Source organism: Epinephelus lanceolatus, chromosome 8, assembly GCF_041903045.1.
Source record: "Epinephelus lanceolatus isolate andai-2023 chromosome 8, ASM4190304v1, whole genome shotgun sequence".
Lineage (NCBI taxonomy): Eukaryota > Metazoa > Chordata > Actinopteri > Perciformes > Serranidae > Epinephelus > Epinephelus lanceolatus.
In genome coordinates this window covers 33,418,450-33,445,145 of record NC_135741.1, presented here as the reverse complement: position 1 = coordinate 33,445,145, position 26,696 = coordinate 33,418,450, and the positions used below count along the sequence as shown (strand labels likewise).

The following is a 26,696-nucleotide window of genomic DNA, read 5'->3' as shown; positions in this document are numbered from 1 at the left end:
CAGTGCTCAAACATAACCTGGCGTCTAAAATGCAACAAAATCCCAGATTGGGTTAATGTGTAATTGATGAAATGCAAAAGAATTTCTACTGACAGAAACATAAAATAAGGCACTAGTCTTTGCTGGCAATTAGTATTAGAGGTGTGATTCAGAGGACTCTTTTTCCCTTGTGCTGGTGGTGGGAGTGTTGAAACCACTGGCAGCCCAACAGATAGAGCCTCGACTTCGCTGCCTTCTCTTTCTGCCAGCTATTTTTAGAGAGGTGGTGGGGGAGGAGGAGGAGGAGAAAGAGGAGGAGGGAAGCAGACTTCACATTTTCCAGCCACTCCTATCAGCTCCGACATCTCGAGCACAACACAGTGACAAGGAGAGAGGAAGTGTAATTTGACTCCACACACACTAACACACTTCACTGGTATTTCTCCTTCCCATGCGGCCATGATCATGCATGCACCATTCATTTCCACACCGTACAGACATATTACTGGGCTATATGAGCTTTGTAATCACAGAACATTTCGGTGGAGGTTTCATTATACAGTGCAAAGGATGAGAAATAAAATAATGTGAGTGGACTTCTCTGTAAATATCTATTTCAAAGAAAGTAATGATAAATAGAAACAATGCATTTGTGAATTTTCAGAGAGCAAGTTTAAAGATATTTTAACATTTTTATTTAATAGTAACTTGCATTAAATTTAGAAATATATCCTAAAATGTCCAAAAAAGGTCTCTACCTGGGAACAAATTTCCTCATAGTTATGGAACCATTAATGTGCAGTGGTAAGAAAAAGGACGACAAAACTAGACAATATGTCCAATCACATCAATGAACACATACTGCACTAAAGTTATTTGCACAAATAATCAAAATGGATCTCTGATAGCTACACTAAGGAAAAATGTAATCCTACAATAAAGATCTGAATGATGGATTTATTTATTTCAATTAAAATACCCAAGGACAACTTCATGAAAACAAAAATGACTGATGGCTAAATAAAAACAGAAGGGTAGCAGGTGTGAAGGGACATAAATCACAGGATGGTCTGGAGGGGTTTGCCAGTAGATTTTTGGGGGAGACAAAAGGCTCCACCCTGATGACATAAGAAGTCGGGTAGGCAGTGAGATGTTCTGGTGCACAAGAGGATAGAGGCAAGAGAAGCAAGCTGGAGGACAGAGCCAGATTAAACTAATGAGAGTGAACAAGCAGAGGACAATTGGGAGGGGAGCTGCTAATTAACCCCTTGGTGAAGGGGAGCAAGGCTCTGTAAGCTTCCCAGTATTAAAGACTGAGCAGAGGAGGCCTACACTTACTTCACCCTGGCTTTCTTGGCCATCCAAAATATAGCTTTTCTCATCTGGTTTTCAGCCAAATACTCTATACAAATGAGCATATACATTACAAAGCACTGTACATATTGTACATGGAGTCAGCACAGACAAAGTCACACAACATAATGAAACCCAGTTAAATAAGCCTGCATGAATAAACCTTTATGAAACATAAAAAAATGTCCTCAATGGACTGCAGGCCTAATTTTTCTTCTGAGATGAATGTAACCACATTGGTCTTAGGTGTCGCGCACTTAAAGCAAACAGGAGAAATTACCAAAGAGCACATGAACCAATAGCAGACACATGTAAAATCCCTTTTATAAAAGTTTAAGGAAAATTTTCTGACTCTGACAATTAATTATATTCACCATATATTGGAAATATGACAATTGCTCCCAAACTTAACTTCTTTACGTCTTTAGGTTATCACAGCAAACGAACACGACAGAATAGATAACACTAGCCTTTCCCTGTGACGTTTCAATGCGAGTGACTGTGACTGGGGCCAATGCAGGCATGTTTTTTATGAACTGGTACTTGCTATACTAGCCTGGACCCATCTTAAAAACTTAGTCCATATGCTCTGGGTACGCCAGGTGATAAAAGTATGGCATCCTAATCTATTAAAACACTGAAGCCTTTTTTTGCGTGTGCCCCTTTTCCACCAAAATTAGCACATATGCATTTTTATTTATTTATTTTTTTACATGAGGGAACACTACCTAAAAATAGGCCATGGGATACTTTCCTGCTGCTAGCAGACAAGTACGCCTTTATTTTATGGTGTGTCCTGTTCAGAAAACAGGGTTGGTATATGGCTGAAAAAAGCGTAAAAGGCTGGTGAAAATGTTATGGCAGTCACTTATTTTTTTTAGATCTGTTATTTTTTTCAGTCAATGTCAGTGCGGCCTTATTTGGAACAATGTTTGAGCACGTTCTGGACAGAGATGGGCAGAGTTTGGGGCTGAGATGACAAAGACTTGCAGAAGTTACCAACAGTTGCACCACAAAAGGGGCAAGAATTAGCATATCCCCCCACGTTGACATGTTTCCATCACTGCTGATCGGAGCTAGGTCCAATAAAACCTAAGACTACTGAAGAGTCATTTGTCCCGAGAATCAGAGTTCATGTTAGCTGTCATATGCTGGCTTCTGGCCTCTATCACATGTAGTTGTCCAGCAGATGAAAATATCAACTGCCAAAATGTCTGGGGAAATTTTCCTGGGGAAATTTTCCTAATTAATTACTTATAATAGCATATTAAATAGTCTTATATTGTGTGACCTATAACATATGTTGCCAAGACAATTTAAATATAAACTTACGTTACCCAGACTAGATTTTGGGATATTAATTACCAATGGATCTATTTATCCAACAAATCCGTACAGAGTGTATCCCTACCTCCTTGTCAGTTGTGTCTAAACAGAGAGCGAAACAAGCGGACACACACAACACACACACAAACATGTAAGCAGACAGAGCCAATGCTTTACATTTGATTAGAGGAGAACAGAGGAGCAGAACTGCTTGCTGACCAGCGCAGAGAAATGCGCTTCTGGTGTTAAGGACTAGGTGGCTGTGTGAAAACAGAGGAAGACAGACATATTGGGGTGCACCGAGTCCTTTCCCTCCTTTGCCGCTGCCACTAATCCTGTGATTAGTTACAATGTTAAATAGGCCGCTTCTTCATTTAGCTTATTTTCAAGTTATTTAATTTGCAGCGTTTTATTGCTGTTAAAGTGTAGGCTATTATATAGCTATTCAAAACACATGGTCGGCAGTTGTTCTATATGGCCTAAATTCTGAAATATTAACGAGCATAAAACCGGACAGAAATAAACTGCCAAATGTAACATTTCCCTCTGAAGACAAAAGCCAAATGTTAGTGGGTGTTATTTTTGTCAAGTGCGAAAGGAGCCTCTGAGAACTGAGGAGCTCATAAAACAAACAATTCACAACAAGGAGTTTGAACTGATTCACTCTGACTGAGCCACTTAGGTTTTAAGAAAGGGTTGTCTAAAGCCCCTTTCACACATGGACTACAACCGAGAACTTGTATAGACACAACTCAGACAAGCTGTATATGAGAATGCAAACACAACTTTACCAAGTGGGTGTGTGGAAGACATTTCTAACACGCAAATGGCACGTACCCAGAAAAATACAAACATCTGAGGATGAAGAAGAAGGGTCATTAGACGGACACAATACTAAGCTGGAGAGACAAGCAGATTTTAAAAAAACGTGTGCTGGTATGGGCCATCGCTAAAATAATCAAATACAAGGAATGCCAAGAGACTCGGTTGTTCATGACCAAATTACAAACCGGCTAATTTTCTCTACCCAGGCGAAACCCCGCACCCAATCCAAATTGAGTATTTCCAGTAGGTAAGAGCACACCCACTGTTCTGTACTACGTGTGTGAAAGGGCAAAGTTCATATGAGAAAATGGCGTGTAAGTGCGTGTTTTCGGTTTCGTACGTGGGATCAGGGTGCAGGGAAGTGTTGCGGAGAAGTACCAAAGACAAAAAAAAGTGACTGGAGCATTGAAAGCCTGAGTGGTGTTGTTGCATGTGAAAGGTAAACATATAGAACTATGCGATCAACTAATATTTTCAATCTCATTATCATGACAATTATTTCTCAATACATTTTGCCTGCTGTGAGACAGACACACAGCCATGTATTAAACACACGCTAGTTTTTAAAAGGTGGGGTTAAGATAGTGGGCTTAATAATTTACGCCCTCCTGCTTAGATACCAGCTGCCCCACCCCGTGCCTTCATGAGGGCTGCATCCCGTCTTCCCGGTCTGATTGTTCCTGCTAAGTTGCTTCTCTGTGGGATCCTACATTCTCGTGCTTTAGAGTGCCATTTGGTTGTGGTTGATTTGCTGCTCCTAGACACGTACAGTGTGAGATACAGCAGGATATGGATGGCACTGCTTTTTGCTGCAAGTTTTTTTAGTAGCTGGCTGTGGCAGTGATTCGACTACTCATCATCTGTGTCAGCATGCTGCCTCCACCTTAATACGAGCGCATAGCCTCTCTAAGCAGGCGTTTCCTTTTTAAGGGTGTTTCCCTTGCTGTGCTTGTCTCTCTCTCTTCCCTTTGTCAAAACATTCAGCGGATGTGGCGACAGCACACACACTTTACAAATACACTTGCTCTGTGGTTTCTGCTACTACCATTGCGCTTGCCAGTGTCCATCCAGGCTTTGAACCAGGCTATGCAATCAGCTGCATTACAATAACAGGTTACACAGGACATCCTGACAGGCAGGCTTATGCTAACAGACAAATGTGGGGATAAAATCAGAAAGGAGGGAGGATCAGCAGGAGGCGCTGTGTGTGGTGCTGCAACACCAGAGGACAGGCTGGCGCTTCACACGAAATTAGGTCAGTCTGACTTATATTAGGCCTAACCCATGCTGGTAAACAAATAATCAAGACTGAGTGAAAGAAGCTGAGTGAAGCTGCACTGAGACAAGTCACTTTGCTGAGCTACAGAGTATTTTAGATAGTATTTTATTAAATGAAAGAGGGATACAAAAGGTATGAAACAGTAACTACAATTAACATAATACATATAAGAGCAGTTACGAATGACTCTTTTTTACAGAATTATTGATTTTGTCAGATGAATGAGTTTAAATTTAGTGTTATTGAAACAGTATGTTCAAAACACAGCATTCAAAGAGTGAAGAAAGAGTGAAATTTGTGCATAAGCAGAAAAATACACTCATTACTCATACTTGGACTCCACCCTGTCTGATATAGTCGACATGCCACACATTCATCATATTTGCTTTGGAAGTTGGGTTTCTGATCAACTTGAAACATTTTAGTCTGAACAAAGTTCATACTAGGGCGGAGGCAAGATTAACAATGACTCCTTTTTTGGAGGAAACAACTTTTATCACTGTATCTGCATCAACATGCTGATAAACATACATTTAATAAAAATCGTTGCGTCCAAAAAAGAATTACTTGTTAACATGGCCTCCTCCTTAGTATGAACTTGGTTGGACTAAAATTATCATCTGTCATTTTCTGTGGGTAGTCTCAGCTTGAAAGCCTTTGGGCGCATCAACCTGTCATAGAGTCGGAACTTTAACAGGCTTTGTAACATAATGATAACTGGTGATTTTAATAAAAAGACCTATGTCTTTCACTTTAAACCCAGGCCATACACTTTTTAAAAGTATCTGATTACAAGTAGTCAGGTATATAAAGTGTTTTTGCTTCATCTGTGGTAATTGCACAGCCTGCACTGAGGAAGAATGATGTATGTATTTCACAATAGTTTGGTACAGCATTGATCCCCCCCCCCCCCCCCCCCATTGACATTAAAGGCAAAGAGACATCACGTACAGGTAGAGGTAGGCAGGGTGGCCCTGCAGCATGTCAAGTTCACCACAAGCCATGATGACGGAAGTAGCGCCTGTAATTGTGTTAATCGTGATCTCAATATTGACCAAAACAATCTGGATAAATCATGATAATGCTTCAAGCCATAACTGAGCAGCCCTACCTGCAAAACAAAAAACAGATACAAACTTTTAGAAAAATCTCATCCCCGAGCATCCATGATGTCAATATACACACCAGAAACCTTGAACTCAAACAAGATTACTGGACCTCCTTCTGATTTAAACAAGCAATGTAAATCAATTTTATGTGCTGTTTTGAAGTGTCAATTTTTATCTTAATTGTCATACACATTTTGCCTAGGTCAGAATCAGCCATGGCAGATGGCTCAAAAAACCCTATTCCTGTCTCACAATGGGACTGCACTTTCAGGTCTCGATGCCACTGGATGGCTTTTAGAAAAGCACTGTGTGGGGGAAAAGCCAACTCATTTCGTCTTTTTCTCTCTATCCATCCATCCAGCGAAAAAAACAACAACATTAAAAGCATTCCCTAACACCTGAGCTCTCTTACTAAGAGTTAGACAAATCTCATTGAGCTCAGCACTTGGAGTCTAACCAGCAGTGACAGCTTATCCACTGACTAGCTCTGACTACCAAACTGGCAATATTATGATCACACAAAGTTATGTCAAATATAACAGCCAGTCGTTTATTATAGTAGGCTGACCCGATCCATTTGTGATGGATTGTGTTGGCTTAATAATGGCTGATCCATTCCTTTCTTTTCTGAGGTGGACCACGCCTCTACATTTTTGCTTAAAAAAATGTACTGAAACTTCAAACTGGGGATAAAAGATGATGTCCAAATCCTGCCCAACCCTTACCCTTACTTACTTAACTAATTTCCTCTAACACTACCTAAGTTCGAAAGGCTCTGCAATTAATCATCTGGTGATCGCAATTACGATTTTGAGGTCAAACGATTTCAAAATTAATGAAATCGAGGATAAACGATTTTTGGTCATGGATGCCTGGAGATGCTATTTTGTCTTCAACGGAAGCTTCGCATGCGCAATACCACCCCGTCCCCGCCTCTCCTCTATTCACTCCATGAGCCAGTCAAGTAGGTGAACTATGAATGATGCGAGGGGGGAGGTGATCGCGGAAGATTTCAAAAACAGCGTGCGGAAAATGGCAGAGGGAGAGCAAGAGAGGTTGGTCTGTGTGTGTGTGTGTGTGCGCGCGCGCATGTGTCTGTGTGTGAGCGCATGTGTCTGTGTGTGTGCATGCATCAGGGTCAAACTCCGCTGTGCACGATACAGAGAGCAGAGGAGAATTGAAGATGTGCGACCATGTAGAGACAGAAATGACATGCCGTCATGTAAACAATATCAGTCATCACGTGCACCGCATAATCATGATTTCAATTTTGACAAAAAATAAAATTATGATTTTTTCCATAATCAAGCAGCCCTAGGTTCAATGCACTATCATGGTCCGTGCACGCAGCCGCATGCAGAATACACAGTATGTATATTAATGCACATAATGTGGAACCCAAGTTTACAAGTGCAAGTTTCGCACAGAAACTTTAGGCCATACACCTTTAACAACACATGCTAAGGTGTAGCACAACAAGCAGATTAGTGTGCGACTCAGTAACTCTATAGCAAATGCAGATTAAACACCAGAGCTGGAAGACCTGCCTGCGGTTTCCTGGTCAGCTACAACAGCATCAGGGAGAGAGAGTTGTGTATCAGACAAGGACAATGTGTGTGCCTTGCTCGCCATTGTAGAGGATGTGAATAGAAACCTGACCATTTGACAGCATCAACCGGATGTGCCAATTGCCAGGGTGATCAACATTTGGGTGCCAAGGTGAAAAAAAGTGAACCATTCCTCCTATAGACTCACAAGTCAGTCTTTAGATGCTTTGCTTAACTAAAGACTGATGACTTTCTCCCTGATTTTGTGTTCAGATGGGTGGATACAATTTCAGAGTTTAAAAAAACTACCGACGTTGCAGAACCAATAGTAAATCTGCAGGGCGGTCCTTTGGTGGCTCGCTGAACTCTTGTGCTCGTAAACATAGTCCCACTAGAAACACGTGTAGCGGTACAAAATGGCTCAAGTCGCTGTAAGTCCTTCATTTCCACAATCTTGTGGACTGAGCACACGTTTGATAAAACGGAGTTAAATCTCTCGGCATCCATTTTCAAGCTCTCTCTGTGTGTTTGTGTCCTTGCAGACGAGAAAAGGGGGAGTGCACATTTCCGGGAGGGCATGTCCTTTTCAAAAATGCAAGAGGCGTTGCTTTGTTGCCGGCCGTTTTCGCCGGTGTGTTCAACACTTTAGAAAGGAGTGTCCCCAGACTATCAGAAGGTTTTTGTTATTCTATGTACCATGGTGTTTTCAACTTCATATCATAGGATGCTTTAGTTTTATGTCCGGTTGTGACCTGTTGTCTTTTGGGAAAGTGCTCAGTGTTCATTGAAATGTTCCTTATTTTCATAATGTAAATAATTTACAAAAGTTGCCAATGGGCAAAATGTTATCTTAGTCCCCAGCAAAAGGACTGTGCCTCTCTTTGACATTTTCACTGCTGTCCAAATGAAATGAAATGAAATGTATCTTTATACATTTGAGGGGGTTTCTAATGTACCGAAGTTGCATGGTCTTACGGAACAGTGATTTTTGTGTAGTATTACACCCCTTTTATTGATTAATCTTCCCACTGTTTTCTCAATTACTTGAATAATTGTTTCATTAATAAAATGACAGATAAGAAAACTATAATTTTCACATTTAAGTAACATGAAACCAACCAAATGATTGGATTTTTTGCTTAAAAAATTGACAAAAATTATTTAATCATCAAACTAGTTGCCATTTAATTTTGATGATTGACTAATCGATTAATTGACTAATCGGTAAATCATTACTTATCATATTCAGTAACAGCATTTACTTAGTATGAAAGGACTCTGAGTGCAATCTGAGATAATAAACATGATCAGAACATTCCTGATAAAAATATTACCCTACATCACTTTTCATTTTCTTATCAACTAATTTTGACGGTTTTTATTGGTACGAAACAGAGGCAAAATGATACTGTAAGTGCATGCGTCTTTTTTTTTTTTTTTTTTTTTTTTTTTAGTCTGGTTGGTGGGTGAGGGTCCGCCTAAGTGCTTTGGGGAAGTGATGCATGGTAAATGTAGCTGAAACACAACCAGGTCACAAAGAAGGCAGTAACAAGGAGGTTGATGATGCAGTAAGAGAAGACAGAAGGGGATTGCTCCTGGACATTTCTTAAAAGCCCCATCCAATCTCACTCACTTTGTCATTCTCTCCAACACACATTTTCTATGGCTTGGTGATTTTTCTACCAAACAGGAAGCAACTTAAGCACCGTGGAGGAGGAGGTGAATCCTTACTCTCCCTGTATGACTAGCATCAGTGTGAAAGCGTGAATGAATGTCTTGTGAAAAGTTTTAATGACAGAGTCAGCGTTTCCATACAAAATCAAAACAAAATCTGAAATCTTTTTTTTTTTAATTCTCAGAACGCCACTTACAGTGAAGCCTTAAAAGTAATTACTTTGGGCTGTTAATCTGTTTTCCTCATAAAATATTTTTCCGTTAACTCTACGATCTTGAGCTATTGTTTTTAATACAATTTGCCACAATATTCTCAAAAACAAAGCCACAAGTTATATAAACTGTGCAACTACCTCACAATAAAGGCAATTTGAGATGTCTGAGTGACTGCCCTGTCAATGCAGAGTGTGAACATTAGCACGGTGCCACATACTGGCCACTACTTCTAATGATATGCAGCAAGCAACGAGCAAAGGTTGACAAACTGTAGATTATTCTTTTAATCGCTGTCTGAGGAGTAGGTGGATTTCTAATCCTTTTGGGTCTCAAGAAGAATAGCTGAACTGAAAATGAATAGCCTTGGGCCCTATAACCCATTTTGCTCCATTGAAAGTGGAGCAAAATCCTGGGGCTACAAATGAGTATGCATAAGCTGACACAGTTCTGATCATGATGTTCCACTGAATTTGGGTGCACAATTCATTTGATGGTTAAATGAAACAGAAGAGATCAGCAATTTTCTAACTTGAAGGTGTCTTTACCTTTTCCCTGAATAGTTTTGGGGCAAATAGTGAACCCTCCAATCTGTAGTAAACTCTTGAGTGGAATCGTAGGAGAAGCATGGTTTCATCATGCAGCTATTCTTAGCAAGTCAACATTTGGCCACTGAAACATCCATACAGGACAAACATGGGCCCCGAACAATGACACATGCATTAACAAAACAGCTGACACACATTTGCTTTATATGCTTTCAATCTATGTGATATCATTTCAGTCCATTGAAGCCTCATAGATCAGGTTGAGGGGCAGGCTTTATAAAAAAAAAAAAAAAAAGGCATTTTACAGGACACATTGGAGCTGTATGCGTGACACAAAAACCTTTCCACATCAGCGGACTTGGAGCCATGGGCAATAAGTGTATGGTGAAACCCTTGCATTTCCTGAACAACAGTCACACTGCCTAAAAGCTTAAGAAAAACGACATACTGTCAATTACACAATGCAAAGTTAATTTGCCTCTATTACTAAAAAAACATGCTAATCAAAGCAATGTTAAACCCTGTTTGTTTCCCTCTTTATGGAATGGTTCAAGGTTAGGTGTATTGGTGACTAACCATAAGTATGTGAGTATGAATGGTTTCATACGAGTGTTAGCCACGTGACAGACTGATGACCTGTGTGTCCCCTAGCTACTGCCCAATGTGGGCTGATAGGATGGGCTCCAGCTCCTTGCTCTGCACAGGTTAAGCAGTTACATAAAATGGATAAATCGATGGGTGAATCAAGGTGTTTTAATATGTTGAAGCATTTCTAGAGCCTGAAATAAATGAATTTCAATACTGCTGCCTTTTATTTCATGGTGCTATGCTCTACATAATGTGTAAGTTTCACATTTAGCAATTATTAATCTAAAGAATATCTCTCAAGTCTCAACAATAAGGACTGCCCAAATGCCTGGGGCAAGTAAAATGCCACATTGGGCTAGTAAATCTACCCCAATCAGGCAAAAGGTATCATTTTTTTTCTGGAGCTCATGATGGAAGTAGCAAAAGACTAAGCCATCTAACTTTCTTGTCATCTATTAGGGATGCACCGAATATTCGGTAACCGAATATATTCGGCCGAATATTGCAAAAAAACACACATTCGGTATTCAGTGGAATAAGTTAAAAGCAAGGCCGAATAACAGCGGCGTGTTTTGATAACGCAATCAAACGGCGTGCCGTGACGGGCAGAATAAAATGTCGCCATTGTGGCGATCCATCCGTCACGGCACTCACATTTGCGACTAAAAATAGTTTTGAGCAAGCAAAATAGGCTTAAATCATTCAGCACGCTGTGCAAGCAGCCTACAGATTTCAACCAGCAGCAGAAACGAAAGGCGAATCCCACCGATTGTGGGTTGAATGGGGGTCACAGACACAGACAGTAACGTTAATGTATTCCGCGGCCATCGGCTTACCCGGCGACGGAGAAGTCGGTTCCAATAATATCCTCTTCTTGGTGTTATGACTGCCCAAAAGTACCTGAACAGCCAAGCCAGCCGAACACAGGTATGTGACGTGTCAGAGGAGAAACGAGCCTTTAACATTTCTGTCTTTGTGTCAGTAACGGTCCACAAACCTCAACGCACTTTAGGGACTGTTCATTACTTATGAAGGGACTTGTCAGGGGAGGAGGGTGGCTGGTTGATTTTTATTTTATTTATTTATTTTATTTTGATCCCCCCCTATGTTAATCACTTATTGATGCTGTTTTTGAAGTATGAATAAGTCAATAAGTAATTTATTCCATTGAAATATCAGTGATGTATTATAGAAAAGTGATTTATCTTTTCATAAATGACAAAAGGCACATCTGCCTCATTTTCGCTGTGGTATCGTGATACTACTCAGAACCATGATATTTTCATTGGTATTGCACAGTGGGTCCCAATTTTGGTACCGTGACAACACTAATCTGGAGGGGGTTCACTTGCAAAAACTAATGAAAAACTAAACAATGATATTCGGTATTCGGTACTCGGTATTCGGCCAAGCGTTTAATAATATTCCGCATCAGCTTCGGCCACAAATTTTCATTTCGGTGCATCCCTATCATCTATGTTAAGAGTTACACATTCACAGTACTGATCTGGCACTCGTGAGAAAATGCCAGTGATTAAAGACAAAGTGTATTAGCTTAGGCACAAGTGAGCATTTCAATTATTTCTGAAAAATAGGTTTAGTTGTGTGGTGTTAGGGGATGTGGGCAAAACTCCAACTTTGTGTTGTGTAGTTTGCAGCCAAGAGAGGCAGATAAAATGGGGTGGTTTTTTGCGACAATTAACTTAAAAGTCTTTGTTGTTTGATAACTTCTAATAAATATATGGGGACAAGTTAAAATTGACTTTGGGCAAGTAGATAACTGACCCACTTGCCTGACTGGGCAAGTGAAAAATCAAACACACACACACACACACAAAAAAAAACAACAGTAATATTAAACCCTGACCTTTACATGTGGGTATTTACGAATATACAATTTTTTGAACAAGTTATGTCAAAGCTTCATCATAAAAGGTACAGTGACTGCTCTTACATCCCAAAACCCACAGCTCTGAAAAGCTGAGGTGCCACCACACTTTCATAGGTAGTGGTTAGGGTTGGGTGATAATACGGTAATAAGGTATCTCGTGGTATCTAAAAATAGCAACGGTATCAGTTTCATTACCGTCAATAAAAAAATCTGCCACCCATATAGGCCTACAGTGGCCTGATATAACATTAAATATAATTTATTTAATGTCTAAATAATAACTGTTTGTCCAGCACTTATGTATGTGTGGTTGAGTTTTCAATTTAATATTATTACAATTTAAAACTAATAATAGGCTATAATGTTTCTCATAACTGTTGTCGGGAGATGACATTTGATAAAGTTTTTGGATGTGACGTCGTCACGTGACAGCTCAGACGTGAGAAAGAGAAGAAAAGATGGCAAGCCACGCATCAAGCGAGTTGGTCCCCAAAAACCCCACAACTTCACAACCTTTGCAAGCAGCAGCAGCAGCAGCAGGTCCAGTTTCCATCAGAGTGGAGGAGGGAGAAGCACAACCTGAACCACCGAAAAACAGATGACTGTGGGCAGTCTCCTTCAAAGAAAAGCCGATGCGGTGGCAGGTCCGCTCGGCACCATAGAGGAACGAGCAGGAGCAGAGATAACGGCCTGTTGTTGTGAGCCTGTTATCCAGGAAGACGAAGACCTCCTTCTCAGGTGGAAATGTGATGGAGCCAAGCGTTTTCCTCTGATGTCGAGGGCTGCCTGAAAGTACCTGTGCATTTGTGCCACGAGCTCTCCATCAGAGCACATATTCAGCACCATGGCCAAAGTTGTCAATCCACTACGTGCCCTGCTCCAGCTGGAAAAAGTAAACATGCTGGTTTGTCTGGCAAAAAACCTTGAATAGTTTTGAAGCATATGATCCTGCTAGAGTTATCATTATACTTTGTTTTTATGTCATTTTCAATGAGGAGTAGCCTGTTCTGACGGTCAAAACAGTTGGGACTTGGAGAGGGTGAACTTTTCAAACTAAAGGTAGGCTCTAAAAATAAACCAGTGAACAGTATTTCCCATTGCTTCTCAGGATACGATTATATATGCCCATTTTCAGTCATGCCTTGTTATTTATTGTTCTGTTTTTCTTATTTGATAAACCCTAGTACTGGATGCTGTAGAGCTTTGCTTTTAATGTATTTGATTTATGTTGATAAGTTCTAAAAATAAACCATTGGACAGTAGCCGCTGCGGTCGGATACGCTGTATAGCACACATTATCGTTACCGCCGTTGTTATTTATTGATACTTTTTTTGGAAGTGGACTGTAGCCCATAGACAGTGTTGTTATTTCATTCTGTTTGGTTGACTGCTGCATTTGCACTTTTTTTTTTTTTTTTTAAATATTTATTAATAAAAGTTGTTAATGTTGTACATGTTTTGTTGTTATTTTTTCAGTATTCTTAGGCCTATGTAATGTTTGTTATTATGTTTCTGAATGGTATAGGCACAGGCCGACATTTTGGCGACTCCCTCTGAGCCCTTTAAAGTGATTTTTAATTAGTCACGGTAATACCGTATACCCCGGGAAAATGTGGGGAAGGTTTAACGGTAACAAAATTTGGATACTGCCCAACTTTAGTACTGGTGCTGCCCATATATTAAGCCATATTGCCAATTAAATGCTTTGTTGCAATGCATACCATACAAACAAACTGGTTTTAATGCAGGTCTTCGTATTTTAATTGCTTTTAAACCCTACATGAATCTAGGGCAGAGTACTGAACCTCTATTTAAAGGCAAACTGACTATGGTTTTTTTAGACCCAATGCAGCTCTTGTCGCATTGCTTGCTGACGCACAGTCACATATAATAATTGAAGCTGCTGCCTGTTGTTCACTTGTGTGTGTCAGCACACATTCCACTAAAGTGAAGAGAGAGAAATGGATTGGTCATTATAAAAGGTAATACCAAAAAAAAAAAAAAAAAAAAAAAAAACTTAGACCAGCTCAATCTGTATCCTCCTCATCAGCTCAGGACATCCCTACTTGACTCGTCGATTGTTAAAATAGTTTTGCCTTGATCATTTATGTAATCAATCTATTTTACTTCTTAAATCTTATAGCAAATTAAATCTTAACTTTGTTAAACTTATTACTTAAATTCTTGTTTTGAGTGTTAAAAAACTGTTCCATTTTATCTTTACTCTAAGAAAAGTATGGTATTGAGACACACTTATTTTCAAAAACAGCTGTTCCACTATGACTTGAAATAGGCTCGGGCTTCCTGCAAACATAACTAAAGCTATATGTGGAATTTTTTATGTGTGCGCTCCCTCAGTGTGCCTGCCTGCTGTGGGTAATGTCTGATGATAGGGGACATAACATCGATGGGACTGAAAGTGGAGTTTAATTGATTGATTAGTGAAACATTCCATGATGCGGTGTGCTCTTACTAAACAGGGTGCATTGTTAGCAGAAACAGCTGTCATTGGCTATTGTAGAATAAGTGACTCACAACAGGCAGAGCTAAATGAAAACAACAAATATCTGACAATATAATTCACTATCAGCTGGTCTGTTATACAATACTCTGAAGAAGAAACTCTGAGCAACAAGGCTCAAGCCAAACACACAGGCTAGTGCTAATGATTTTCTGCAAATGTGATGTAAACAATTGAGGAAAAAGAGCAGTCACATACATTAGCAAAGGTATGTTTTATGCTTGGAACAGCTGCACAACCAGCTTCTTCAACAGATAAATGAGTGAGTTAAATTAAAAAGGAAAGAGGGAAAAAAAGGAAAGGAAGGTCAGGCTAGCCCAGAGCCAAACGCATGACTTTATTGAAAACATAAAATACACTCCTTTGATTGCATTAATAATCATACCACCCCCCCCCCCCCCCCCCCCCCCCCCTTCTCCCCAAGCTTCCAAGAGAGGAACAAGTGTGTGTGAAGAGTCACATGACAGCTAGCCCACTCTTTTGCTCAAGTGACTATGGCCTTTCTTGCTTTAAAGAGGAAGAAAACTCACTAATACTGGCTTTCCCCTGTCATCTCGGGATTCAGGTTTGGTCACATTTTCCCTGTGGCAGCTAAATGTAAGGGCCAGAATGTAAATAGATAGAGAAACAGCCTCTATTCAAAGCAGGGCAGGCATTGAGGTGCACATGCAAAGCATTGCCAGGGCTTGTGATGGGCTTTCGGCAGGCTTACACAGCATCTGAGTGGTGACAGGCTGACAGGTGTGTGGGTCACTAAGCTGCCTTGGTGCCACTTACTTTGACTATTCAAAACAGTGGCCAAGACCTTTTGGCCAGTGGTGACAAGCTATGTATGCATAACAGCACCTACAGTCAAACTACATGCTGAAAAAACTTAAGGTAGAACTTCCTTAGTAATGTTGACTCTTGGGATTACTTAAGGAGAGAAAACAAATCAAAGCAAACCAGAGATTCAGGAACATGAATGTTAAGTATGGTACTTTACAAAGTGTTGTATAGACAGGTTCAGGAAGGATTCAAGTCAAAATTTCAGAATGTATTTTTGGCAGTAGGGATGTAAATCACAAGTTTCATCACAATACCATATCAAAACGATTCATAGGACAACAATACGATATTTGTTGATATCACAAAGTCTGCCACCATACAATTCTAATTTGATTCAATTCAAGGGCCTGCAATTGATATGAGATGATATCAGTAAATATTCTCATTGTATATTTTTTTAGCTGCTTGCCATTGACTGCCTGGTGTCTGGCCACTAGCACTGTTTGAATGTCTAGGACGAAGGTGTGCTTAGATAAAAATGGTGAAGAAATTTAAAAATAAAAGAGTAACATCAATGTTTTCACTTTGCACCGATGATATTGGATTGTTGAGTTTATTGTTACACCCCTATTTGGCAGGTCTTGCTCCACTGTGCAACTTGTAAAGTTACAGTTCATGTCAAACATGGATATTTATTCCAAAGCCTCATAGATTATTTCATCTAGGGAGCAAGATGGGAAGGGCTTGATTTAATTTCAGGGAGGATAAAAAAAATCCCCCTTCATACCTCTAATACGCTAATGATGCGGGCCTATTGTAAGGATGTTCAACCTGTGTTGGACCTATTCCTATGAGACAGCTGTCACAGGTTAATCTCCGTTTGTCACTGTTGGCTGAGACACCAATCTGCAGCGTAGCTTCATTCATTTCAATGAAAAACGAGAATTTCATTACAAAATCGCCAAATAAAAATAAGTTTTAAGTTTCACTTCTGTCTTTTTATCCATATATACACACACACCCTCTCTCCTCTGTACTTGCCCAGTGTGCTCATTTTCTGCTTCTGTCTATTTGGAGTGGCTGAGTTCTAAAAGACTAAAGTCAGTATCATTAAATTAATAACTATTTGTTATATTTGGATTGTTGGTTACGATGTAACTCACATTACAATCAATGAAGTTACCAGATGGCAACCTGTGTTAAAGATCCCAGTAACACAGATGTTGACCTGAGTGAGGTGTTTGACCTACAGCACTGTATAAATCTGAATCTGGTATAATGCTGCATTTCCACTGCATGGTGCAGCATAGCTCTATTCTATCTGACATTTTCATTTTTGGTTTTCCATTAGCGAAAGTTGTGGATCGTCCCTGTTACCTTTTTTTTCCTACCAACTCAGTCGAGCTGAGGTCGAAAGTAGAAGGTGGAGTTAAAACACTGCAGGCCGCTGACTGGTCAGAGAGAATCTTCACTCGTGCAACACAGGACTTTCTGCACAAACCGAACATTTTTATATAGCCAAGAGTCCATTAATAGCGACTGCAATTTTTATATTCACTCAACAGCGTTCACTACGCCATACAACTGACCGAGTGCAGATGTTCCTCTGTTTGGTTGCCAATGAAAGGATTCAGTGATGTGAGTTGAAGATGATGAGGTGTACCAGAGAAAATCGTGCCTAAATCAACTTGTTAGATATTTCAACAAGCATGTGTTCTGTACTGTGCAATGTGTAGCGTGATACGGGTGTAGATATGTGGCTGATCATTTGTGGTCTGTGCAAAAAAATAATTTCTGTTGAAGATGTGATTTTTTGTTCCCTGGTGTCAGCCAGTTCAGGGTCGGGGTAGTGTTGGTAGGGTTTGCTCAACAACATGGTAGTGTCCATTGTAAAGCCGGCAGTATGCTACATTCAAAATCATAAGCCTTGCAACAGGCTTCAGTCGCCACAATGGTCTAGGCCTCCAGTCTGAACTTTCACAGTCATTCGCAGCCCCAATGCACAATTGCAATTAGCCTAGTTAAAATGTCATGTGATTACTTTTATATGTGTGCATGAATTAACGCCAGACAACGTGAGGAGAAATCTATCCTCAGAGTAGAAAACATGCTGCGATTGCTGCAGTTTTCTACATTACACAGTTTTCTTTTCACTCACTGGGCCCAAGAACAATATAGCAATTCATGGCTTCATTGCAGTTTTCATTATTGATTAAATTCTCTCTCCAGATAATCTTCATTAGCACCTGCATGACTTTGAGGTAAATGGAGGACGACAATTATATGTATTGGCCACATTAATTATGGCCGTACCTCTACATGCACAGATTAATTAAACAATAACCAAGAGCTCCAAGTCAGCAGCTGTGCTTGGCCTGAACAAAGAAGCATGTACAGAAACCTGCAATGGTCATATGTTCTATTCATGGCCTACTTGCTTATTATGTGCATTACTGCTGTACACAAGTTGTAGGTGCTTCTGTGTTTGACCAATCAGTCATACTCAGTACAGCAAACTCCAAACATATTAGTTCCTAGGCCTTAAGAGAGAACTGCCTCTGGAGCAGGGACTTTGTTTCAAGACATGATCAGTGGCTCAGATACTAAATTTAGACCTGTAGTTGAGATGCAGGTAAAGTCCCCAAGTTCCTAAAAGGTTCCACTGTTCCTGGAAAGTTCCTATGATAGAAAGGAACTACAATGAATTCCTCCTGTATTACTAGATGTAAATTTCAGTGCAGTCAAAGCTTCCATTGCATTTGTTTTTGATTTCAATGTTGGGATCATTTCCAGCATCATCCCCTTCACTGAAACCCGCAAACTCCGCCTTACTCTAGTACGGAGGGACAGACCTCCTGTTGTTGACAGCGTACTGGCATATGCACCCGATGCCATATTCCACGAACTTTAAGAATTACTCAAATTTGATTTTGAAAATAGTTTAGTGGAGGCCTAAACCTTAAACTGGCACTTGGGTTAAAAATAACACTTAGACCCAGAACTGGTGATAACTGTGTGTTTGTGTGTGTGTGAGATGTGCTGTGTGTATGTTGTGCATATAATTTATACAGCTAGACTGATCATCAGTACAAGTGTATACAGGTCAAACTCAGCTGCCAGCAGATCTTTCAAGAAACTATCTTGACAGCTTCTGCCTAGGGTGTTGTTAAAAAGGCAACTTAGCAATGGAGAGCTACAGTTACACACTTTTTAGACCCACATTTGCCTACGGATGTGCAACACACCCTGATGAAACTGTTTCAGTTGATGTCTGTAGGAAGCTTAGTGAGTGAAGAGGAAAAATGATTTAGATGCTCAACCACAATACATCAGACCTAAGAACGAAGTAATGGGAGTCATAATGCAGAGGCCACCACTAATGGTTCATTTGAATTAAGACACAAGAATAGGCTAGTTGATGAAGACACCATTCTGGATAAAGAGAGCTACGCCTTCAAGAGCAAAGAACAATAGATAAACACAGGCCGATGTCGCAGCAGGCATGCTGTCCTGGTTGTTTTTCACCCGAATCGTGTACTAAAATGAAGGAATAAGGAACCAGGAAAACGGATGTTTGACAGAAAAAACTGTTAAGGCATTTAACCTACTGTGGGATGACGTGCCAGCAGAGGCCTGCTATGTCTCCCCTTAAGAACATATTGTCCATTACACCTCTCAAAAGTGCCAGTATTGGCTGACTGACATGATTAAATACAACAACAAAAAACAACAAAGTAAAATGGCAAAAGGCTATTTTATGACATCAAACAACAAATATAACTACTGATTGTGGTAGAACCATCAAATCACACAGAGGAAGTCCTTTCTAACCAAGCCTACAGAAGTCTTCCTGAAACAGAAAGCCCACTTTCCTAAATAGGCACAGCGCTGAGTTAGCTTAACACCACACATTGTTGTGTTGGTAATAAAAGTTGTAAAGAAAGACAGGAGTGCTTCCCCTGAAGGAACTTCAAGTGTAAGCGCCTAAAATGACAACCTTTAACACAAAAGACTTTTATGGATAAACTAGGGAACAAGACGTCAGTGGTATGGTTAAATTTTGGCTACTTAAAGCACGTTTAGCCAGAAAGTCACTAAGACCACCCTTAACAGGATTGAGGTTAATAAAGTCTGACACAATACAGACTGGTTATGTATACTATTAGGTCTAATGAAAAACATTGCCGATAAAGACAGGAAAGTTTATCACCTGAAGCAGCACCATCCAATAATGCACTGAGTAAAAATTTGCAATGAATATGAACATCTTTTTTTTAAGTTAACAGACACACTGCATGACATGGTGCTGATACGCTAAGTCTGAAATAAGGGATGTTAACTAAAGAATGCGACTGGCCCGAGATATGAACACCCTGGATGCAAGTATTTCACACTTACAAGTTTTAACTTAAGTGTCTGTCTTTTCTTGACAAGCTGCAATTTGGTACTAACAGCGGTCAGATAGCAACCTTTTTGGTTCTACAGCTGTTGCTTTGGCTAGTGTGAACTCAGTGCAGCCCTGTTTACTTGAGTCTTGACACGAAACAGCAATGCAGCTACATTATATACATTACTTTGCACATCTGCTGACATATTTGTCATCTGTAAATATTGCTCTGTAGGACCGTTTGGGGATTCTGAGCAAACTGAATGACATTAGAGCATCTTTATGAACTCTTACCACTGGTAAATGGGTAGAGATATATTTGGGCAGCTACTACTAAACTCACCTCACCTCACAATGTGTATAGTGTATACTACTACTACTACTGTATTATAAAGTTGGGTATGCACTTAAATTGTGTTTCTATGTGAATGTTTTATACCGATAAATTTCTCTGCAGTAGCATAAAGCTGGCTACTCAACTGGAAACCTTGGTGCATTTTACTCAGTGCCTGTATATGTTTTTTCAGGTGTTTGTTTGCAAAGCCTCTCAGCACTTTTCTGCCTTTTAAAGATGCCTAGTGGACATACAGTTGAAAGTAGGATCATATCAGAAGTGAACAAAAATCAGCACTATCACTGACCAAAACCATATAATCCCAAAGAGTGAAATCCACAGACTAAGAATTTAATCCCATTCATATCCTGCACTCGCAGATTAAAAAGAGAAAAAAATACACATCAGCGGGATGAAAATCCTTTTTATCAAAAACAAAGACCCCCCAGCGCAAAAGGCTAATGACTCAGGTTTTGAACACATGGTCATTATCTTGTGGTGACACTCATCCTACTGACAAGCTCAGCTGTGTACAAACTCAGGGACAAATGTCTTTCAGACACACATTACTGCCATGAAGGCTTTCAAATAGGCTTGTCATACACTTCTTGTATCATCGCATAGACATCAGTACAATTTTTCAGAAATGCCTGCATTTTATGCCATCACTGTCCACCAGGCTCACTGGACAGAATGTCAAATACATTCTGGGTGTCAGTATAGCATGGGTCATATCCAGGTCATAAAAGCTAATTAACATTAAATGGAACAATGTTTCATGCTTAGTTAGAAAACTGGATGCTCTTGGGTGTCCATACAAGTTGTTCTCAAACTAAAACCAATATTGATAAAGCTATAAAATATGTCGTAAAGTGCTATGTACCTGCTTCATATTTTATCTGCAGTGGATCACAAGGTGAGAGCAGTTAGGCTAGAAGTCTCAAGTGCTGGACGAGTTCATGCACACTTTTATCATTAATCTGATAAAAGGGCAAAAACAAATTCCAGTTTGGCTGAGACATCACTGAGACAGCAGTTACAGAGGTGCCTCAGGTGTGATGTTGGTGCCATCCTGCGAGTAGTTACAAGGACTATATATATATGTGTATATATATATATATATATATATATATATATATATATGTATAGCGAGGGAGAGAGAGAGAGAAAGATCACTATTGAGAGTTTTGGGTCAGTGTTTGATGACTAAAATCCAAATGTAATTAGGTCATTCAGTGGCATTGCAAATTTGCAAAATTTCAACCCTTCCAAGCTGATAAGCTACATAGCTGAAAAATAATATAAGGAAACACTTGTATGAAAATAAAAAGCAAAGAGAAATAAAGCTGATCTCTCGGGCAAGTAAAAGCAAGTTGAATATAAACCTGCATATGATGTCACATTTAGGATTTCAAGTGTCAAGTGTATCGACAAAATAAAAAAAGGGAGGAAAAGAATCACTACCCTCAAATCTAAAAGAAATCTTTATGACTGGATTTTTCATTTACATTTAGAAATTTATTTTTATCTATTCAGTGACATTCAACTGTTAGTTCTAGTCTGGACTGAGAAGAATATGTCACATTTCCCTAACGTGTGGTTCAAGAGGTTTTAAATAAGAAAGTATGTTTAATATCAAAATATCTAAATAAAGTTTTTATTTCTTATAAATGATTAAAAAAACATTTCTTATAGTTGCCATGTTCCCTGGTATTCAGGTTCACAGTCAAGATGTACAACACCCCTTCCCCACCATGTTGTCCTGTATGTGAGGTGCACATTATGGATTCATCTAACCAGGAATCCCATCAGCTTTTAAAATGTTTTCAATACAAACACATCCTGTACATTTTTACGATGGTTAAACCAAAGAAATCTAGTGTGCCAAGCCTGAACCCATCCGATGCTCGGCATCTGTCTCTCTCAGTCTGAGAAAAAGCGGTGATGAAAAAGGCTTTGAACGCCATCTTGTTCATTGCAGCTGCTTGGGCCCTGAATACAGGAACCCATTCATTCGAGGAGGCGGAGGGAGGGGGCACACTGGCAAAATGAATTCATCTTTGTGAACCAGTAAATACAAATAGGTCTTTTAAGAAACACCGAATATTTCCAGTAATCGACTAGAAATCGGCTATTTTCAGGAATGGATTCTTTAGATGCCATATCTTAACACTGCTGGTCAATAACTTCGTCAAAGCGGCAGGCTACATGTATCTTGCTTCGGTGCTGGAGGAGGCGCTCAGCTCGGCTTCCTGCGACAACACGTCTGACTCGTTGCTAAACCATCTTTCGAAACATTTACCACTAAATAAAAATCTCAAAACTCCTCTCCTCTGCTTAAACACCTTAAGCCGGTGTGCTAACTCGGGTCTGGCGCTTCGTCGTGGCTAAAACGTGCCCGTTTTCCGGGCTAGAGCTTTGACATACTGTGGAGTAGCGCGGCGGTGGGGCATGGTTACTGTAGCTGCTACCAACTTGCCCTGCAACAGACCCGTGATCGAGATAAACAGATTGTCAAAATCCAATTAGACAATCTCATTTTCACATCATTAAAAGAAGAAGTTCAAATTAAGGCCGAACTGTGTGTTCGCCACCCGACGCTGGTTTAACAATCATGAAACTAAAATGGCTATTGCCCCTATCAGGTCCACAGCGGAGCTTATTATCATGTTTGCAATGCGATCTTAAATCTGTGCTAACACTTGGCAGTATGTGGCTAATTCCTATCATTTTTATTCATGTGGCATTCTAGGGATGAATCGCGCTAAGAAATATCCATTACCTCCTCAGCACTATCAGTGGATGGCTGACTCTGCAGACTAAACGTGGGAATGTTAACATATAGCTGTGACATACAGTAGCCATAATCCATGATGGTTTCGTTTCGATTCACTGATTTAAACGCTGCTGACTCAACCAGCCCGTTCAAACACCGCTAGTCAAATAAGTGTCCACTACAGGGAAATTCGGCATTCACGTTACATAAATAATTTTAGCAAGGCAAATACTAACGCTTCAGTGGTCCAGTTTTACATAAAAACGGCACTCAACAACAACACATACATTCACTAAGGATACAGGCAAATTATTCCGTCTGCCATGTTCGGTATATACACACCCAGATCAGTCATACCAGGCTGCAAACGTAGGCTGTGGCCACTGCTGGCTAACTTGTATGGACTGGCTACGGAATAGTGGGGGTGGTGGTGATTCTGTTGGTGAAGTAGCCATTTTTAGACTCCCTTCGTTGTCATTTGCATGATGCTACAAATTTTCAACACGGGAGGAAGTAAATCCAAACTCTGTTCACGTTTGTTTGAGTTATGCAAGTGTAAGAAGTTGCAACCATGTAATCACCTTAACCAGCTCGCCTGCTGTTAGTCAACAATAAACTGAAGAGTAGCAAATGTGCGAGCAATTAGCTTACCAGGTAACCACTAGCTATCTATAGAGAACCGTTAAATATGTTAAATGTGGGCCGACATACTGAGCCAATATGTTGGGGATCATTGAGCTCAACATTGTGTCTCAAGTCAAGCCCAGATTGAAATAACTATCAGCTAAATTGGCTATTGGAGCAAAGCTGATAGTTTTAACCCAGACAGCTAATTTCTTAAGAGAGGGAGAAAGATACCCGGACGTTGGAGAGGGGTGCTGGCTAACCTCCCGAGCTGTCACCAACTAACCTTCTAATTAACATTAGCACCGGGCTTTAACTTTAACCATCAACTTGCCGGATAAAACCATAAGATATGAAAGCAGCTAAATGTTGTTGTGGTGAATTGACACCTGGGTTAAGGCTGTTTCTCTAACAGTGACCCCCACCCACTCTCTTGGCAGCAACGACTTGCTAGCAGCAGGCTAACGGCAGCTAACTCCACTCAGCCCAGTTTAACCCCTTTCGTTCATCTCCCCTGCTCGACAGGCTAGCCTAATGCATAGACACTTAATGCATTTCCTGAAGCGCAATTTCAAATATCAATACATATCCTTACCCGCTTTCAGTCGAGGGTATCCGTTGTTTATATCACATTGACTGGAAACAGCAAAATCTTGTCTCTCCTCTCTCCGCCCAGGCGCTAAGATTTAGCTAGTTTAGCTACCGAGGAGCGGCACTCCCCGAACCCAGTTTTTGACCCGCCGAGGGGGGAGACACACCGGCACAGAGGCGCAGAGACAAGGCGGTGTTCACCCAGATAGACGTGTCAGAGTCCCGTTTGAGCGTTCTTCCCTTTCAGCGCAAATTCCAACTCAAAGCAAAAATCCCTTCTTGTCTTTCCCACCGTCGTCGTCCCTCTTTTTTCTTCCTTCACGCCAGGATCTCAGTCGCTTCTTCCTCCGGCCATCAAACAGCAGAGATGGGCGCGGTAACCCTGCACTCAGGTTTGGGAAACCCCACGTTACGGCAGCGTCACAACGCACGGCGAAGGGTCGGCGACCAACAGATCAGGAAATACTGCCATTTTTGGTAACACTAACACACCTAGATAACATTTACCTGCCTAAACACTGCTTTTAATTCTACAGCTTTGCTCATTTAAACACTTTAAATCATTTATTACCCTAGTAAGAACATTTCTAATGCCAAATATGGTTAGAAAAACAACCTTTATACACACCAGCCCCTGTTTATCAGTGGTTGTGAAACTGTGGCCTATACAACTCCACAGGTTATTGGGGGTGCTTTAACTGTAATTTACCAGGAGTTATTAATTTAAATATTTAGGAATGACCATTGTAGTGTGTTTTCTGGTCTCTTCTTACACAGTATACTCTAAAATCCCAAATTAATGTGCACATATAAGATCCTTAAATCTTATAAAAGTGGATATATGGTCAAAAGTGCCTTTCTGTGAGACTGTGATACAAATGTGTTTGAGGACTCCAACAAAAATGCAACTGTCATGTCAATGCAACAACCACTACCTCTGACTTTCGTGTCAGTACAACAACCGCTACTTCAGGCCAATAACACTGTCTCATTTGCAAACCAAAACAGACTGTGCCACAAATTTGATTACATGAGTGAATTTTCTTCCCTGACAGCGTGCCTGGCTCCAAAACACAACAAAACACAACTTTACTACTAGTCAAGGGTGTTCCTAGTATTTGAGGACGTAGGGGGTTAGCCCAGTCCTCTGTAAGGGGGTCCGGGGGGATCCTACCCCAGATTAAATAGGAATTGTGATTTTGAAAATATTAGTAGTTGTTAGTAATTAGTATTGAGTAGAAACACCATACTTTGCAACAGGGGCATTGCACCAAATTCTGGGCCATGTGCATAAGCACTATCTGTGGGCCCCCTCACCCTTCCTCTCTTGATCCATGTTTCTCTCACACAACTTTTAATCGTTTTTTCACAGTCAGTTTGCTTTCTTTCCCTTTCCCTTTCTTCTTCTTTTCTGGAGAGGAGATTTTCCTATCTTGGCGAAAGACATGACTGTGTACGTTGGTGCCTCAGTAGCATTAGTAGTCACTCACTGGCTCGAGCTGCATTGAGAGACGAATCTTTGGGCAGAGGCAGACTAAACTATTTTGTGCCTTTGAAGGTTGAAGGGCCCTCAGAGAGCTCTCACTATTTTTTAAATAAAAAGTTTAGTCTTTTTAATTTTAATTTAGCTATGCACTGATTACTTAGAAAAGAAAACTGCAAACATAACCAAACTCTTCATTCAAGGCTGTCTGAGGGCCCCCCTTCCATTGGGGCCCTGGGTAGTCAGTCCCACTTTCCCCCACTATGACGCTCCTGCTTTGCAACTGCTATCATTTAAACTGAATAAGATCATTTTGAGGTACTTGTATTTGAGTATTTCCATTTAATGCCACTTTATACTTAGACTCCACTACATCTCAGGGGGAAATATTGTACTATTTACTCCACTACATTTGTCTGCTTTAGTTAATTTGAAGACTCAGACTAAAAATACAAAATGTAATCAGTTTATAAATTATGATGTTATTATAGATTAAACCACCCAGTCATTTTTATATTTATATACATATATGTATGTGCATGCACATGATCACAAAATGTGCTGATTAAATGACACAGAGGACACAAAACTTGTGTTTTTGATAAACAATATATTATTTGCGGGGGCTTTAATGCATGATGGAAAGACAGATTATTGGACTGGAAGCTTTTTGTTTTAATTATTAGGCCTATTCTTATTTTTGAAATATAAGTATACTTATAGTCTTTATATTTAGATCGGGAGTTATAAATAAAACATTCAGGGCTGAAGCCTCGGATGCCCAGTCCTAACAATGACACTGCTACTTGTACATTCAATATAATACACACATTTAGAGTCTGAAACAGAACCAAGAATTGCCAAAAAATAATCTGATTTA

General features: G+C 40.1%; 1 protein-coding gene across 1 annotated transcript in view; it reads right to left on the bottom strand.

Moving 5' to 3' along the window:
• The window catches only part of gnb1a (guanine nucleotide binding protein (G protein), beta polypeptide 1a), a 41,700-nt gene extending 16,959 nt beyond the window's left edge, over positions 1-24,741 (bottom strand). The window contains exon 1 of the mRNA XM_033629071.2: positions 24,338-24,741. The gene's annotated coding sequence lies outside the window, so the exon portion shown is untranslated. The remainder of the gene's footprint in view (positions 1-24,337) is intronic.
• Between the last annotated feature and the right edge of the window lie 1,955 nt (positions 24,742-26,696).